We start from the raw sequence: 14706 nt of genomic DNA, 5'->3' as shown, positions 1-14706 counted from the left end.
TTCCTTCTGGGGTTTGTAATTTTAAATTGTGAGTTCATATTTGTTAGGACTTTATCTGTGGAACAGTACCAAGTTTAGTGAGACCGTATAATCCTCTATCTCACGAAAGGAGAATCACAATACTGTACTCATATTTTATGTTACTGTTTAAGGTGAGGGATTCCAAGACCACAAGCTTTTCCTTATTAGAAGATGTATTAGTTTGCTAGGGTGACCATGATAAAGTATTACAAACTGTGGCTGGAACAAGAGATTAAGAACTCAACATCTTAATTTGGGATGAGACATAAATCAACTCATAATAACCACATATTTTAATACATTTTTTTAGTTTACTATTTTAATGATATAATTCTTCAAGCATATGTGTTTAATGGGTTTCATTTCCAAATCAGTTTAGTGCTCCTCTCAAACCTCATACCCTATCTCTAGATCTGCATTGACACACAGCTTCCACATCACCACTATTACACTTTATGTTCATACATGACAAAGCTTTTAATACCCTAGGTTTAGTTTCCTCTTTATCTTTGGATCCTTGAAATTTCTCTTATTATGAGCTTAGTTGTCTTATAAAAATATGTTGCATCTCTTACATTTTAGTAAGAGGGGAAGAGGACAGAAAGTTTAGGGAGGTTTTTAAGTATAAAATCTGCTATAATACCACAATCTAAAAACTGAGAGACTTTGGTTATCATTTAGCATTTATAAAGGAAGGGCCATTTTTTTAGAGGAATAAACTCATGAGCTTTTAAGGGGTTTTGATAATCTCCAATGAAAATTAAGTAGGATAAAGTGATTGAAAAGCTTTCTCCATCCTCAACTTTGGTAGACTAGGTACCATCAAGCTGAGGTAACCAAAAAGGTAATTTTTCTTTTTTAAGATTATGATAGCTATAAATCTAACATGGAGAATTTACTGCAATGATTTAATAAAATACATAATCAATTGAAGGACTAAAAAAATCAGAAGAAAAAAACTAAAAATTATGTGTTGTTTTTAAAAATATTTCATATGTTAAAATGTTTATTTTCTTTCTCTTTTCATGTGATGCACAGCTAGCAATAAATATGCATCTGTCTCTCATATCCTCATGGACCACCGCATGTCAGGTCATGTGCTCCCTTTGACATTTACCAGGCTGTTCTGCAATCCCAGGTGTTTTTTTTTTTTTTCTTCACATTTTCTCCTTTTATATGAGTTATGCTCATTTTCCCTACAGTCACTCTCAATGTTCTACTCTGAATCCCAACAATCCCTTCTTGCTCTAAATTCCAGGTTTTAATTATATTATTCTTTATTATTTTTCCTTATAAAATTATCTGTAAAGCCAGATCATAAAGTACACGATGTATGAGTTTTTTACTCAGTGCAATTATCTCTCATTACATATTAGATATTCAGTGTTTTAAGATGAATTGGATTATTTTGAATTATATAAGTGCTTCCAGAATAATAGTGTCATTGAATGGCTTAACATTTCTCCAAGCAAAAAGAATGCATATGTTTAAGCCTTGGACAATCTGGAATATTACCTCAAACAATGGCCTGGAAACTTGTATTCATTGAATTATACTGTGTTCAGTAAACTTTTAACTTTTTTTTTAAATCTTCACTACTGGAATCAAAGTTCCTCCAGAAAGATTATTTTGCATATTTAAATTTGTATATGTAGTTTTTTGCATATAACTAATGCTTAGTAAGGTTAATTATTTTGTAGTCAAGGAAAAGTTCTGTATTTTTTTCCTTTTTTTTTTGCATTGGAGTTCAATTTGCCAACATATGGCATAACAGCCAGTGCTCATCGCATCAAGTGCCCCCTCAGTGCCTGTCACCCAGTCACCCCATCCCCCCACCCACCTCCCTTTCCAACACCCCTTGTTCGTTTCCCAGTGTTAGGAATCTCTCATGTTCTATCTCCATTTCTGATATTTCCCACTCATTTTTTCTCCTTTCCCCTTTATTCCTTTTCACTATTTTTTATATTCCCCAAATGAAGGAGACCATACAATGTTTGTCCTTCTCTGATTGACTTATTTCACTCAGCATAATACCCTCCAGTTCCATCCACGTTGAAGCAAATGGTGGGTATTTGTCGTTTCTAATTGCTGAGTAATATTCCATTGTATACATAAACCACAGCTTCTTTATCCATTCATCTTTCGATGGACACCGAGGCTCCTTCCACAGTTTGGCTATTGTGGACATTGGGGCTAGAAACATCGGGGTGCAGGTGTCCCGGCGTTTCATTGCATCTGTATCTTTGGGGTAAATCACCAGCAGTGCAATTGCTGGGTCTAGGGCAGGTCTATTTTTAACTCTTTGAGGAACCTCCACACAGTTTTCCAGAGTGGCTGCACCAGTTCACATTCCCACCAACAGTGCAAAAGGGTTCCCCTTTCTCCACATCCTCTCCAACATTTGTGGTTTCCTGCCTTGTTAATTTTCCCCTTTCTCACTGGTGTGAGGTGGTATCTCATTGTGGTTTTGATTTGTATTTCCCTGATGGCAAGTGATGCAGAGCATTTTCTCATGTGCATGTTGCCCATGTCCATGTCTTCCTCTGTGAGATTTCTCTTCATGTCTTTTGCCCATTTCATGATTGGATTGTTTGTTTCTTTGGTGTTGAGTTTAATAAGTTCTTTATAGATCTTGGAAACTAGCCCTTTATCTGATATGTCATTTGCAAATATCTTCTCCCATTCTGTAGGTTGTCTTTTAGTTTTGTTGACTGTTTCTTTTGCTGTGCAGAAGCTTCTTATCTTGATGAAGTCCCAATAGTTCATTTTTGCTTTTCTTTCCCTTGCCTTCATGGATGATCTTGCAAGGAGTTGCTGTGGCCAAGTTCAAAAGGGTGTTGCCTGTGTTCTCCTCTAGGATTTTGATGGAATCTTGTCTCACATTTAGATCTTTCATCCATTTTGAGTTTATCTTTGTGTATGGTGTAAGAGAATTGTCTAGTTTCATTCTTCTGCATGTGGATGTCCAATTTTCCCAGCACTATTTATTGAAGAGACTGTCTTTCTTCCAGTGGATAGTCTTTCCTCCTTTGTCGAATATTAGTTGACCATAAAGTTGAGGGTCCACTTCTGGGTTCTCTATTCTGTTCCATTGATGTATGTGTCTGTTTTTGTGCCACTACCACACTGTCTTGATGACCACAGCTTTGTAGTACAACCTGAAATCTGGCATTGTGATGCCCCCAGCTATGGTTTTCTTTTTTAAAATTCCCCTGGCTATTCGGGGTCTTTTCTGATTCCACACAAATCTTAAGATAATTTATTCAAACTCTCTGAAGAAAGTGGTATTTTGATAGGGATTGCATTAAATGTGTAAATTGCCCTGGGTAGCACTGACATTTTCACAATATTAATTCTTCCAATCCATGAGCATGGGATATTTTTCAATCTCTTTGTGTCTTAATCAATTTCTTTCAGAAGTGTTCTGTAGTTTTTACGGTATAGATCCTTAACCTCTTTGGTTAGGTTTATTCCTAGGTATCTTATGCATCTGGGTGCAATTGTAAATGCACCTTAATTTTTCTTTCTTCAGTCTCATTGTTAGTGTATAGAAATGTCACTGACTTCTGGGCATTGATTTGTATCCTGCCACACTGCCGAATTGCTGTCTGAGTTCCAGCAATCTTGGGGTAGAGTCTTTTGGGTTTTCCAGGTACAGTATCATGTCATCGGCGAAGAGGGAGAGTTGGACTACTTCTTTGCCAATTTGAATGCCTTTAATGTCTTTTTGTTGTCTGATTGCTGAGACGAGGACTTCCAGAACTATGTTGAACAGCAGTGGTGAGAGTAGACATCCCTGTCTCGTTCCAGATCTTAGGGGAAAGGCTCCCAGTGTTTCCCCATTGAGAATGATATTTGCTGTGGGCTTTTCGAGAAGTCTTTTAAGATGTTGAGGAATGTTCCCTCTATCCCTACACGCTGAAGAGTTTTGATCAGGAATGGATGCTGTATTTTGTCAAATGCTTTCTTTGCATCTATTGAGAGGATCATATGGTTCTTGTTTTTTCTCTTGCTGATATGATCATTCACATTGATTGCTTTAGGAGTGTTGAACCAGTCTTGCATCCTGGGGATAAATCCCACTTGGTCCTGGTGAATAATCTTAATGCATTGTTGGATCCTATTGGCTAGTACCTTGTTGTGAATTTTTGCATCCACATTCATCAGGGATATTGGTCTATAATTCTCCTTTTTGGTGGGATCTTTGTCAGGTTTTGGAATTAAGGTGATGCTGGCCTCATAGAATGAGTTTGGAAGTACTCCATCTCTTTCTATATTTCTGAACAGCTATAGTAGAATAGGTATGGTTTCTTCTTTAAACGCTTGATAGAATTCCCCAGGGAAGCCATCTGGCCCTGGATTTTTGTGTCTTGGAGGTTTTTAATGACTGCTTCAATTTCCTCCCTGGTTATCAGCCTATTCAGGTTTTCTATTTCTTTCTGTTCCGGTTTTGGTAGTTTATGGTTTTCCAGAAATGTGTCTATTTCTTCTAGGTTGCCTAATTTATTGGCGTATCGTGCTCATAATATGTTTTTAAAATCATTTGTATTTCCTTGGTGCTGGTGATGTCTCCTTTCTCATTCATGATTTTATTAATTTGAGTCTTTTCTCTCCTCTTTTTACTAAGGCTGGTTAATGGTTTATCTACCTTATTAATTCTTTCAAAGAACCAACTCCTGGTTTTGTTAATCTGTTCCACAGTTCTTCTGGTCTCTATTTCATTGAGTTCTGCTGGAATCTGTATTAACTCTCTTCTTCTACTGGGTGTAGGATTTATTTGCTGTTTTTTTCTCCAGCTCCTTTAGGTGCAAAGTTAGCTTTTGTATTTGCGTTCTTTCCAGTTTTGGATGGATGTTTGTATTGCAATGTATTTCCCCCTCAGGACTGCTTTTGCTGTATCTCAAAGATTTTGAATGGTTGTATCTTCAATCTCATTAGTTTCCATGAATCTTTTTAATTCTTCTCTAATTTCCTGGTTGACCTTTCATTGTTTGTTTGTTTGTTTATTTATTTATTTATTTATTTATTTATTTATTTATTTATTGGATTTCAAAACTTTTTACATTGTCTAGTGCCCATGCTTAAGGCTTCTTGAAAGAGGTATGATTTCTTTTGTAAATTTATTTTTTATTGGTGTTTAATTTGCCATCATATAGAATAACACCCAGTGCTCATCCCATCAAGTGCCCCCCTCCGTGCCCGTCACCCAGTCACCCCCACCCCCTGCCCACCTCCCTTCCTCTACCCCTAGTTCGTTTCCCAGAGTTAGGAGTCTCTCATGTTCTGTCTCCCTTTCTGATATTTCCAACTCATTTTTTCTCCTTTCTCCTTTATTCCTTGTCACTATTTTTTATATTCCCCAAATGAACGAGATCATATAATGTAACCTCCACGTGTTTGAAATCCTTCCAAACTTCTTCTTGTGATTTAGTTAATTTCAAAGCATTATGGTCTGAAAATATGTAGGCGACGATCCCAATCTTTTGGTATCGGTTCAGACCTGATTTGTGATCTAGTATGTGGTCTATTCTGGAGAAAGTTCCATGGGCACTTGAGAAGAATATGTGTTCAGTTGCATTTGGATGTAAAGTTCTGTAAATATCTGTGAAATCCATCTGGTCCAGTGTATCATTTAAAGCTCTTGTTTCTTTGGAGATGTTGTGCTTAGAAGACCTGTCGATTGTAGAAAGCACTACATTCAAGTCACCAAGTATAAGTGTATTCTTATCTAAGTATGTCTTAACTTTGGTTATTAATTGATTGATATACTCAGCAACTCCCACATTTGGGGCATAAATATTAATGATTGTTAGGTCCTCTTGTTGGATAGATCCTTTAAGTATGATATAGTGTCCCTCTTCATCTCTTACTACAGTCTTCGGGATAAACTTTAGTTTATCTGATATAAGGATGACTACCCTTGCTTTCTTTTGAGGACCATTTGAATGGTACATGGTTCTCCAACCTTTTATTTTCAGGCTGTAGGTGTCCTTATGCCTAACTCTGGGAAACGAACTAGGGGTGGTGGAAGGTGAGGAGGGGGGGTGGGGGTGAATGGGTGACAGGCACTGAGGGGGGCACTTGACGGGGTGAGGACTGGGTGTTATTCTGTATGTTGGCAAATTGAACACCAATAAAAAATAAACTTATTATTAAAAAAATAAATAAAACGAGCCTCTTGTAGACAGCAGATAGATGGATCTTGCTTTTTTATCCAGTCTGAAACCCTGTGCCTTTTGATGGGGTCATTAAGCCCATTGATGTTCAGAGTTACTATTGAAAGATATGAATTTAGTGTCATCATGATACCTATTCAGTCCCTGTTTTTGTGGATTGTTCTCTTGGACTTCCTCTTTCTATTACCGAATCCCCCTCAATATTTCTTCCAGAGCTTGGTGGTCACATATTCTTTCAGTTTCTGCCTATCTTGGAAGCTCTTTATCTCTCCTTCCATTCTGAATGAGAGCCTTGCTGGATAAAGTATTCTTGGTTGCATGTTCTTCTCATTTAGGACCCTGAATATATCCTGCCAGCCCTTTCTGGCCTGCCAGGTCTCTGTGGAGAGGTCTGCTGTTAATCTAATATTTCTCCCCATAAAAGTTAGAAATTTCTTGCATCTTGCTACTTTAAGAATCTTCTCTTTATCTTTGGAATTAGTGCAAGTTTCACTATTAAATGTCAAGGAGTTGAGCGGTTTTTATTGATTTTAGGGAGGGATCTCTCTATCTCCTGGATCTGAATGCCTGTTTCCCTCCCCAAATTAGGGAAGTCCTCAGCTATGATTTGTACAAATCCATATTCTGGACCTCTGTCCCTTTTGGAACCTTTGGGAACACCTATTAAATGTAGATTTTTCCTTCTGAGCTGTCATTTATTTCCCTTAATCTATCCTCATGACCTTTTAATTGTTTTTCTCTTTTTTCCTCAGTTTCCCTCCTTGCCATCAACTTGTCTTCTATGTCACTCACTTGTTCTTCTATTTCGTTAACCCTAGTCGTTAGGACCTTTAGTTTGGATTGCATCTCATTTAATTGATTTTTAATTTCTGCCTGATTAGATCTAAATTCTGTAGTCATGAAGAATCTTGAATTCTTTATGCTTTTTTCTAGAGCCACCAGTAGCTTTATAACGGTGCTTCTGAATTGGCTTTCTGACATTGAATTGTAATCCAAATTTTGTAATTCTGTGGGAGAGAGAGGACTGTTTTTGATTCTTTCTTTTGAGGTGAATTTTTCCTTCTAGTCATTTTGCTCAGTGCAGAGTGGTCAAAAACAAGTTGTACTTGATAGAAGCGCAAACTCTTCTCACTGTAGCATTCTGGCTGTTTTCTCTTGAATTCTCAGGCCGAATTTGTAGCTTTTCAGGGTGATTTGAAAGTTATCTAGGTAATTTGGTAGGGACAGTTGACTTGGGGACCCTACTCTTCCACTATCTTGCCCCCTCCCCCAAGTTCTTGTATTTATGAATAAGTAAACATTTTATCATCCAGTTCATGCCAGATAAGTTTCCAACACTTCTATCTTATCAGAATATATAGAGTAATGGTTCTATCTTGTGTTAATATGTGTAGACTTATAACAGTGCTTGACACATTGGGTGTACTATATATGTGTTTGCCATTATTACTTAGTTTTCATTTTTGCAATGTCCAATGATATCTACCCCAACCTGTCAGTCAAATTAAAATCACCTATAGTCAACCAGTTAAGAATTCACTGGACCTGAAGCCAAATTCTGGAGAAATTCCACATTGAATCAAGTTTTTCATATAAATTTTGAGTCAGATTTGGATTTAGGCCTGAGATCAAAAAAAAAAATGACAGAAATTATTTAATGTTGGAAGTATCAATTGGCATCAATGTCTTTCCAACCTGCTGCTTTTCTGTAGCAGAGTGTTCAGCAATAGCCACCTATTTTCCCATACCCACGAATAATGTTGATATTCACTATTTCTTGCATTGAAACTTCTTAAATTTTGGGCATTCCTGGTGGCCCAATGGTTTAGCACCACCTTTGGCCCAGGGTGTGATCCTGGAGACCCAGGATCGAGTCCCATGACAGGCTCCCTGCATGGAGCCTGATTCTCCTGCCTGTGTCTCTGCCTTTCCCTCTCTCTCTCTGTGTCTGTCATGAATGAATAAATAAAATCTAAAAAAAAAGAGAAACAGATAAAGGTAGATAACTTGATCAAGGTGAGTAGTACTATAAACTATAAATATTGTAAAGTTATGATTAATGGCAACCCAAATTGTTTCTCAAAATTTCTTCAATTTTTCCAATTCCACTACTTACAGGATCTGGAAAACATTGTTGTATTTTCACCTTTACTAGAAACAGGTAATCATTAGTTTCCTAAATAGAATTTCTAGCTTTGAAGTAAAATAGATTGATATTCACTTATGGAAAAAAAAAGAAAAAAATATTTACAAAACTAATTGTATTCAAATTTATCTGGAATTCTCAGATTCTAGACTTCCTGAAGAATAAAATTCCATTTGCTAACAAATAATTTAGGTGTAATCTATATAAGGTCAATAACTTGTTTAGATTTCAAATGTTTATAAGTGTTGTGAAAATATTATTGAATACACATTATAATGTGGTTGATTCCTGTTTGGCAGTTTTCCAAAGAATCATAGGTTTCTTTGACTTTTCTTTCCTTTTTTTTTTTATTACAAATTGCAGTTTTTGCTGTAATTATCTTTAAATTTGAGATTGTATATGAATTTGACATATGCATTCTATTTAGAATGGCTTAAAGAAAGAAAGGAAGCTCTGGGGGTCATATTTTCATCCATGAAAATTCCAACGATCACTGGAAAACTCTATTATATATGCCATAATTAAAATTAAAGCAACTTATTATGGCTTATATGGAATATAGAAATATTTTAATTTTGGCTTTTTGAAATCAGGTTTTATTCTATATATAATTGCTATTTTTTCCAAATATTTCTTTATTTATTTATTAGAGACACACACACAGAGAGAGAGAGGCAGAGATACAGGCAGAGGGAGAAGCAGGCTCCCTGGGACTTGATCCCGGGTCTCCAGGATCACGCCCTGGGCTGAAGGCAGCGCTAAACTGCTGCTACCAGGGCTGCCTTATAACTGCTATTTTTATATCCAATTGTGTCAATCAATATTATTTGGAAATATAAAAGAAATAAAACTCAGTTATGCAGTACTCTTATTAGATCATCTAATTTCATAATCTTGGTAACATTAAAATAAAATGACACAATTGAAATCTTGGTTAACTGATGGATATTTTCAACACTCTGGTATCCTACTATATTTCATAACATTTCTTCTCTCTTCTAAATCGATTTCAAATACAATAATATTATAGTTATCTCAAAATTTAAAATTTCAGATTACCATTAATGCTTTAACATAGTTTAGTAGAATTAAGATTCTTTGCACTGGCATATATTTAATGTATGTTTTATAGTCTATCTGTGATCAAAATATCAACGCATCAAGGTTCAGGCTTTACAATTAATCTCCTATAAATACTTCTAGAAATATAGCCTAATAAAATAGAGTTAAGAAAAAGAGCACATAAAGTAAGGAGACATTTTACTTCCAGTAATGATGGTCTGGCGATGAGTACCAATCCTACTACTGAGTAAAATAAAATGTCTTTAGAACTAATAAAATAGAAAACATTTACCAGGAAAAAATCCAAGAGAAGGCAAGAGCCCAAAAGAGGAAATCCAGAATTTAAACACATTTTACCCTGAGGACATTTATTGATTATTAAGAGGAAGAAACCAAACAAAACAAAACAACTATGAGACAGAGGTATAGTCTAGCCTGCTTCATTCATGTGGAAAGATGAATAAAAATGCATATGAGGGACTACACCCATTTTCAGTTGATACTGAAATTATTTGACACCTACTGTAATCAACTGTGTTTCAGGTCAGAAAGTAAAGCTTAAAATCTTGGCAGAAATAATAAAAGCTTGGCACCAGTTGATTTGGGGAAAACTAAAAATTTTCTTATAACTACAATTAAACTTAATAAAATTAAGAATTCAATTAGTGGAATTTATAGCTTTCCCTAAGACATCAGTTAACTGTGAAACAGGTGAGAAGGAATTTTTCAGATTGCATGAGAAAGAACCAAAGGGATAGAAAATTTTGAAGTGTCACACCCAAAACAACTTAATGAAGAGAACTACTATCATGTGATCAGTACTATAGAAAAAGTGGCAAAAACAATATTTGAGGGGATAATGGCTGAACAATTGCCAGAGGTGATAAAAGCTACTAATCCAGGGATTTAAAAGTACCAGTGAATCCCAAAGGGGATGAACAGAAAGAAATCCTCACCTGGACAGATTCAAAGTATAGAAATTAAGAAATACTGTGGTTAAATTCTGGAGGGAAAAAAAAAAAAGAATGCTTGCCATATATGTCAGGACAGTGGTCATGGGCAGACCTATTGTTTTTAAGGTACCTTGGGAGTTTCTGAAGCTTTTTGTAATATTTCCTAAGTTTTTAATTGGTCTATGAGCATTTTGATTATAAAAACTATATATCATGCTTATTTATGTGTTTTTTTAAGAAATTATTCTTTAGGGCAGGTTTTGATTCACAACAAAACTGAGAAGATATAGACATTTCTCATTTACTTGCTGACATCACACATACAGCTTCCTCCACTATCAACATCTCCCATAGAGTGGTATGTTTATTATAATTGATGAATCTACCCCGACAAATCATTAACACCAAAAGTCAATAGTTTACTTTTACTTTTAGATGTATATTTTATGGGGTTTAGACAAATGTATACTGATATATATATATATATATATATATATATATATACATATATATATATATGTATATATATATATATATAGAGAGAGAGAGAGAGAGAGAGCATTATCACTAAAAAATCCTTTGTATTCCACTGATTTCTTTATCCCATCCTCTTCCCTGTTGTTGGCAAACCACTGATCTTTTTACTCGCTCTACAGTTTGTCTTTCCAAAATATTATATAGTTGGAATCATATAGTATGTAGCAGATTGGCTTATCTCACTTACTAACATTCATTTATGATTCCTCTGTGTCTCTTTAGGTTTGATAGATCATTTCTTTTTATCACTGAATAATATTCCATTGTCTGGATGGACCACAGTTTATCTGTTCACCTGCTGAAAGACATCTTAGAGGCTTTCAAATTTTGACAATTATAAATAAACATGATTGTGCAGATTTTTGTGTGAACATGTTTTCAGCTTATTTGAATAAATACCAAGGAATAAGATTGCAAGATCATAAAGTAAAAGTACTGGCTTTTGTAAAAAAAACTACCAGTCTTCTAAAATAACTGTTATTTTTCATTCCCACTAGGAATGAGTAAGATTTTCTGTGGCCTCACTTCCTCTCCAGCATTTAGTGTTGTCAGTATTTTGGATTTTGGTCATTCTAGTAAGTGTTCAGCAGTATGTCATTGTTCTTTTAATTTGCATTTCCCTAATGACATATGATGTGAGCACTTTTTCATATGCTTGCTTGTCATCAGTGTATCTTTTATGGTGAAGTAACTGTAAAGATTTTTGCCTTTTTTTAAAAAAAATGGATTGTGTGTTTTCTTTTTCTTGAAGGTTAAGTGTTCTTTGGGTATTTTGGATAACAGTCTTTTATCAGATATATATATATTTTTGCAAATATTTGCTTCTAGTTTGTGGTTGGTTTGATTTTTTTTCCTTTGGCAATGTCATTCACAAAGCAGAAATATTTAATCTTCATGAAGTCCAACTTATCAATTTTTTTTTCATGGATCATGCTTTTGATGTTATAAATAAAAAGTCATCAGCAAATTCAAGGTCATCTTGATTTTCTCCTCTGTCTGTTATCTTCCTGGAGTTTTATAGTTTTGCGTTTTAAATGTAGGTGTATGATCCATTATGAATACATTTCTGTGGAGATTCTTTCTTCTTCTTCTTTCTTCTTAATTTCTTCTTTCTTCTTCTTCTTCTTCTTCTTCTTCTTCTTCTTCTTCTTCTTCTTCTTCTTCTTCTTCTTCTTCTAATGTGGAAGTCCAGGTGTTTCAGGACCCTTTGTTGAAAAGGCTATTTTTGCTCTATTGTGGTCTCTTGACTTCTTTATGAAGGGTCAGTTAACTATATATTGATATATATTGATCTATTAAACCTGTTTCTGAGCTCTCTATTCTATTGATTTGTGTATTTATTTACTGTCAATACTACACTGTCTTAATTACTGTCTTCATCATCCTTTATATGCATAATTGATATTACATGCACACACATACACACATACACATCCCACACACAGAGCTTCATAAAAACAAACAAACAAACAAAAAACTGAAATGGGAGATTCAGAGAAAATGGAAAGCTACAGAATTTCCTTTTTCTATACTTTCAATTCTGACCTACAGTACTTTTTATTTGCTTACTTCTTTATAGACAAACATCAGCTATAATATTTGAGATAGCTGAATGAAAAATTGCATTTGCATTTGGAATCTGTTGATTTCCTTATAGAGTCCCTGAACATGTCTTAGCCCTGCCCTGTGAATTAAGGAAAATCTTGAAGTCATTTTCATGAAAACTGATCTAAAAAAACTAAGGTGTCATATCCTGAGAATGTTGTGATCCAAGGAGTGTGTGTGTGTGTGTGTGTGTGTACATGTGTGAGTCTTAAAAAATGAACCTATGAATCAATGAAAAAAAGAAGAAGAAATCTAAATGGCCAGCACCCAAAGGAAAATCATCCATCAGTCAAAAATAAACACAAAGGCCATCAATGAATAAAAATTTAACAAAAGATGAAGGAGATCTTAGATCAGCACAAAATTATTTTTTGAACTTAAGTGAGAGATGACTTTCTAAATAAATAATTTAGTAAGTAAATGAATCATAAGTTCAAGGAAGAGATTGGACTAAGTGGTTTAGAAGAAAAACTGGAAGAAATTTGTGAGAATCATGGAAAAGAGGAGGAAGTTGCCTTTAAATATATCCAGAAGACCTAACATGCAAATAATTGGAATTACAGGAGGAGAAAAGGAAACAGATGGAATACTATTAATATTTAAATAAATGAAATGAATCATAGAAAATTTTCCTTAGCTGAAAATATACCTTAATCTGTTGATTGTATTGAGGGAAAGATTATTGAGACATATTATGCTTTTTCACCTATTCTTGTAAAAGTTTCAAAATCTAAGAAAAATAGAATAATTTATAAAATGTGAAATAAAAAAGGAGAAAAATACACACACTAGTCTTTTTTCCAGTTTTAGTGGAAAATAATTGACATACTCTCCTGGATAAGTTTAAGATGTATGACATGATTTCCATATATCATGAAATGACTACAACACAGTAAGTTCAGCTAAGATCTATTTTCTCACATAGATGCAATAAAAAAAGAGGAAGGTGAAAAAGAAAAGAAAAAAGGAAAAAATTCTCCTTGTGATGAGAATTCTTAGGATTTACCCATTACCCTCTTTCCTATATATCATACAGCACTGTTAGCTATAGGTATCATGTTGTATATCACACTAGTCTTGTGTAGAGCATTCAGGGATCAAAGATAGATTAATATCCACCATAGTCCACTATGAGTGAAATACTGCAATCCCACAATACTACACATTGACTAGTTATCATGTTTTGGTTGAAAAGAAAAATGCATTCATGGTAAAAAAGAAAAAGCATCTTGTTTATTAAATTTAAATGAATTGTCTTATTACATCAGGCAATGTAAATACAAACTATGGATTCTTACAGTCAAAAGTATATTTGCTGCTCATACTGAGATACTAATAAATTTGAACCAAATTATAGGCAAAAACAATTGAAATGCTGAAAAAAATTAGTACGGCAATATTAAATTAATATTAGCATAATGGTACATGACCTGAAAAGAAGAAAATTCAAGAAGAAGCTAACTTTTGGAATCACTTCCAAATAGAGGAAAAGGAACCTGAGAAATGAGGAGGAAAGGAGACAATTTGCACCCAGAATGTGACAAAGAGAACAGGATGTCAGTGTCACCAAGGCCATTATAACTCAACCATACTCCAGGTTACTCTAATAACTCAAACTTTTACCTAGGATCCCAAATGATTAAACACTAGGGTTAAGAGATTCCGTGAAATAAATCAATTAGGACAGAAGCAAATTAGTATAATTTGAAGAAGAAATGGTTGAGAATTTTCCAAAAGTTAAAAAAATAGAGATTTAAAAAAAAATCTACAAAATAAGAAGAGAAAAAAAAAATGCAAACAAAACCTCAATTAAATATATCTCAGGAAAACTGCTTAAAAAAACAAAGTAACAAAAATGAAATCATTAATGCAGGCAGAAGGAAAAGAGAAATTCATTTAAATAGAGCAACAATATGTTTTAGTACATATCTCAGGAGCAACAGTGGATGTCAAGAAACAATGGAATGATACCTTTAAATTACAGAAAGAAAATTACTATGGCTCAGAATTCTATAGCCAAAAAAAAAAAAAAAAACTTAGCATCAAAAATGAATGGCATGAAGACAGGACATGTATCTAAGCAGCACCACTAGAGTATACTTAACAGAAATATTGTGGAAAAAGAGCCAATAGAAGGGACACATTTTTTATTGCCTTATCACCCTGGGGAAAGACACAGTATCTAACAGAACAGATGTCAGGGTCT

The sequence above is a fragment of the Vulpes vulpes genome, chromosome 5, assembly GCF_048418805.1.
Source record: "Vulpes vulpes isolate BD-2025 chromosome 5, VulVul3, whole genome shotgun sequence".
NCBI classification, from domain to species: domain Eukaryota; kingdom Metazoa; phylum Chordata; class Mammalia; order Carnivora; family Canidae; genus Vulpes; species Vulpes vulpes.
This window is presented reverse-complemented; position numbering follows the sequence as displayed.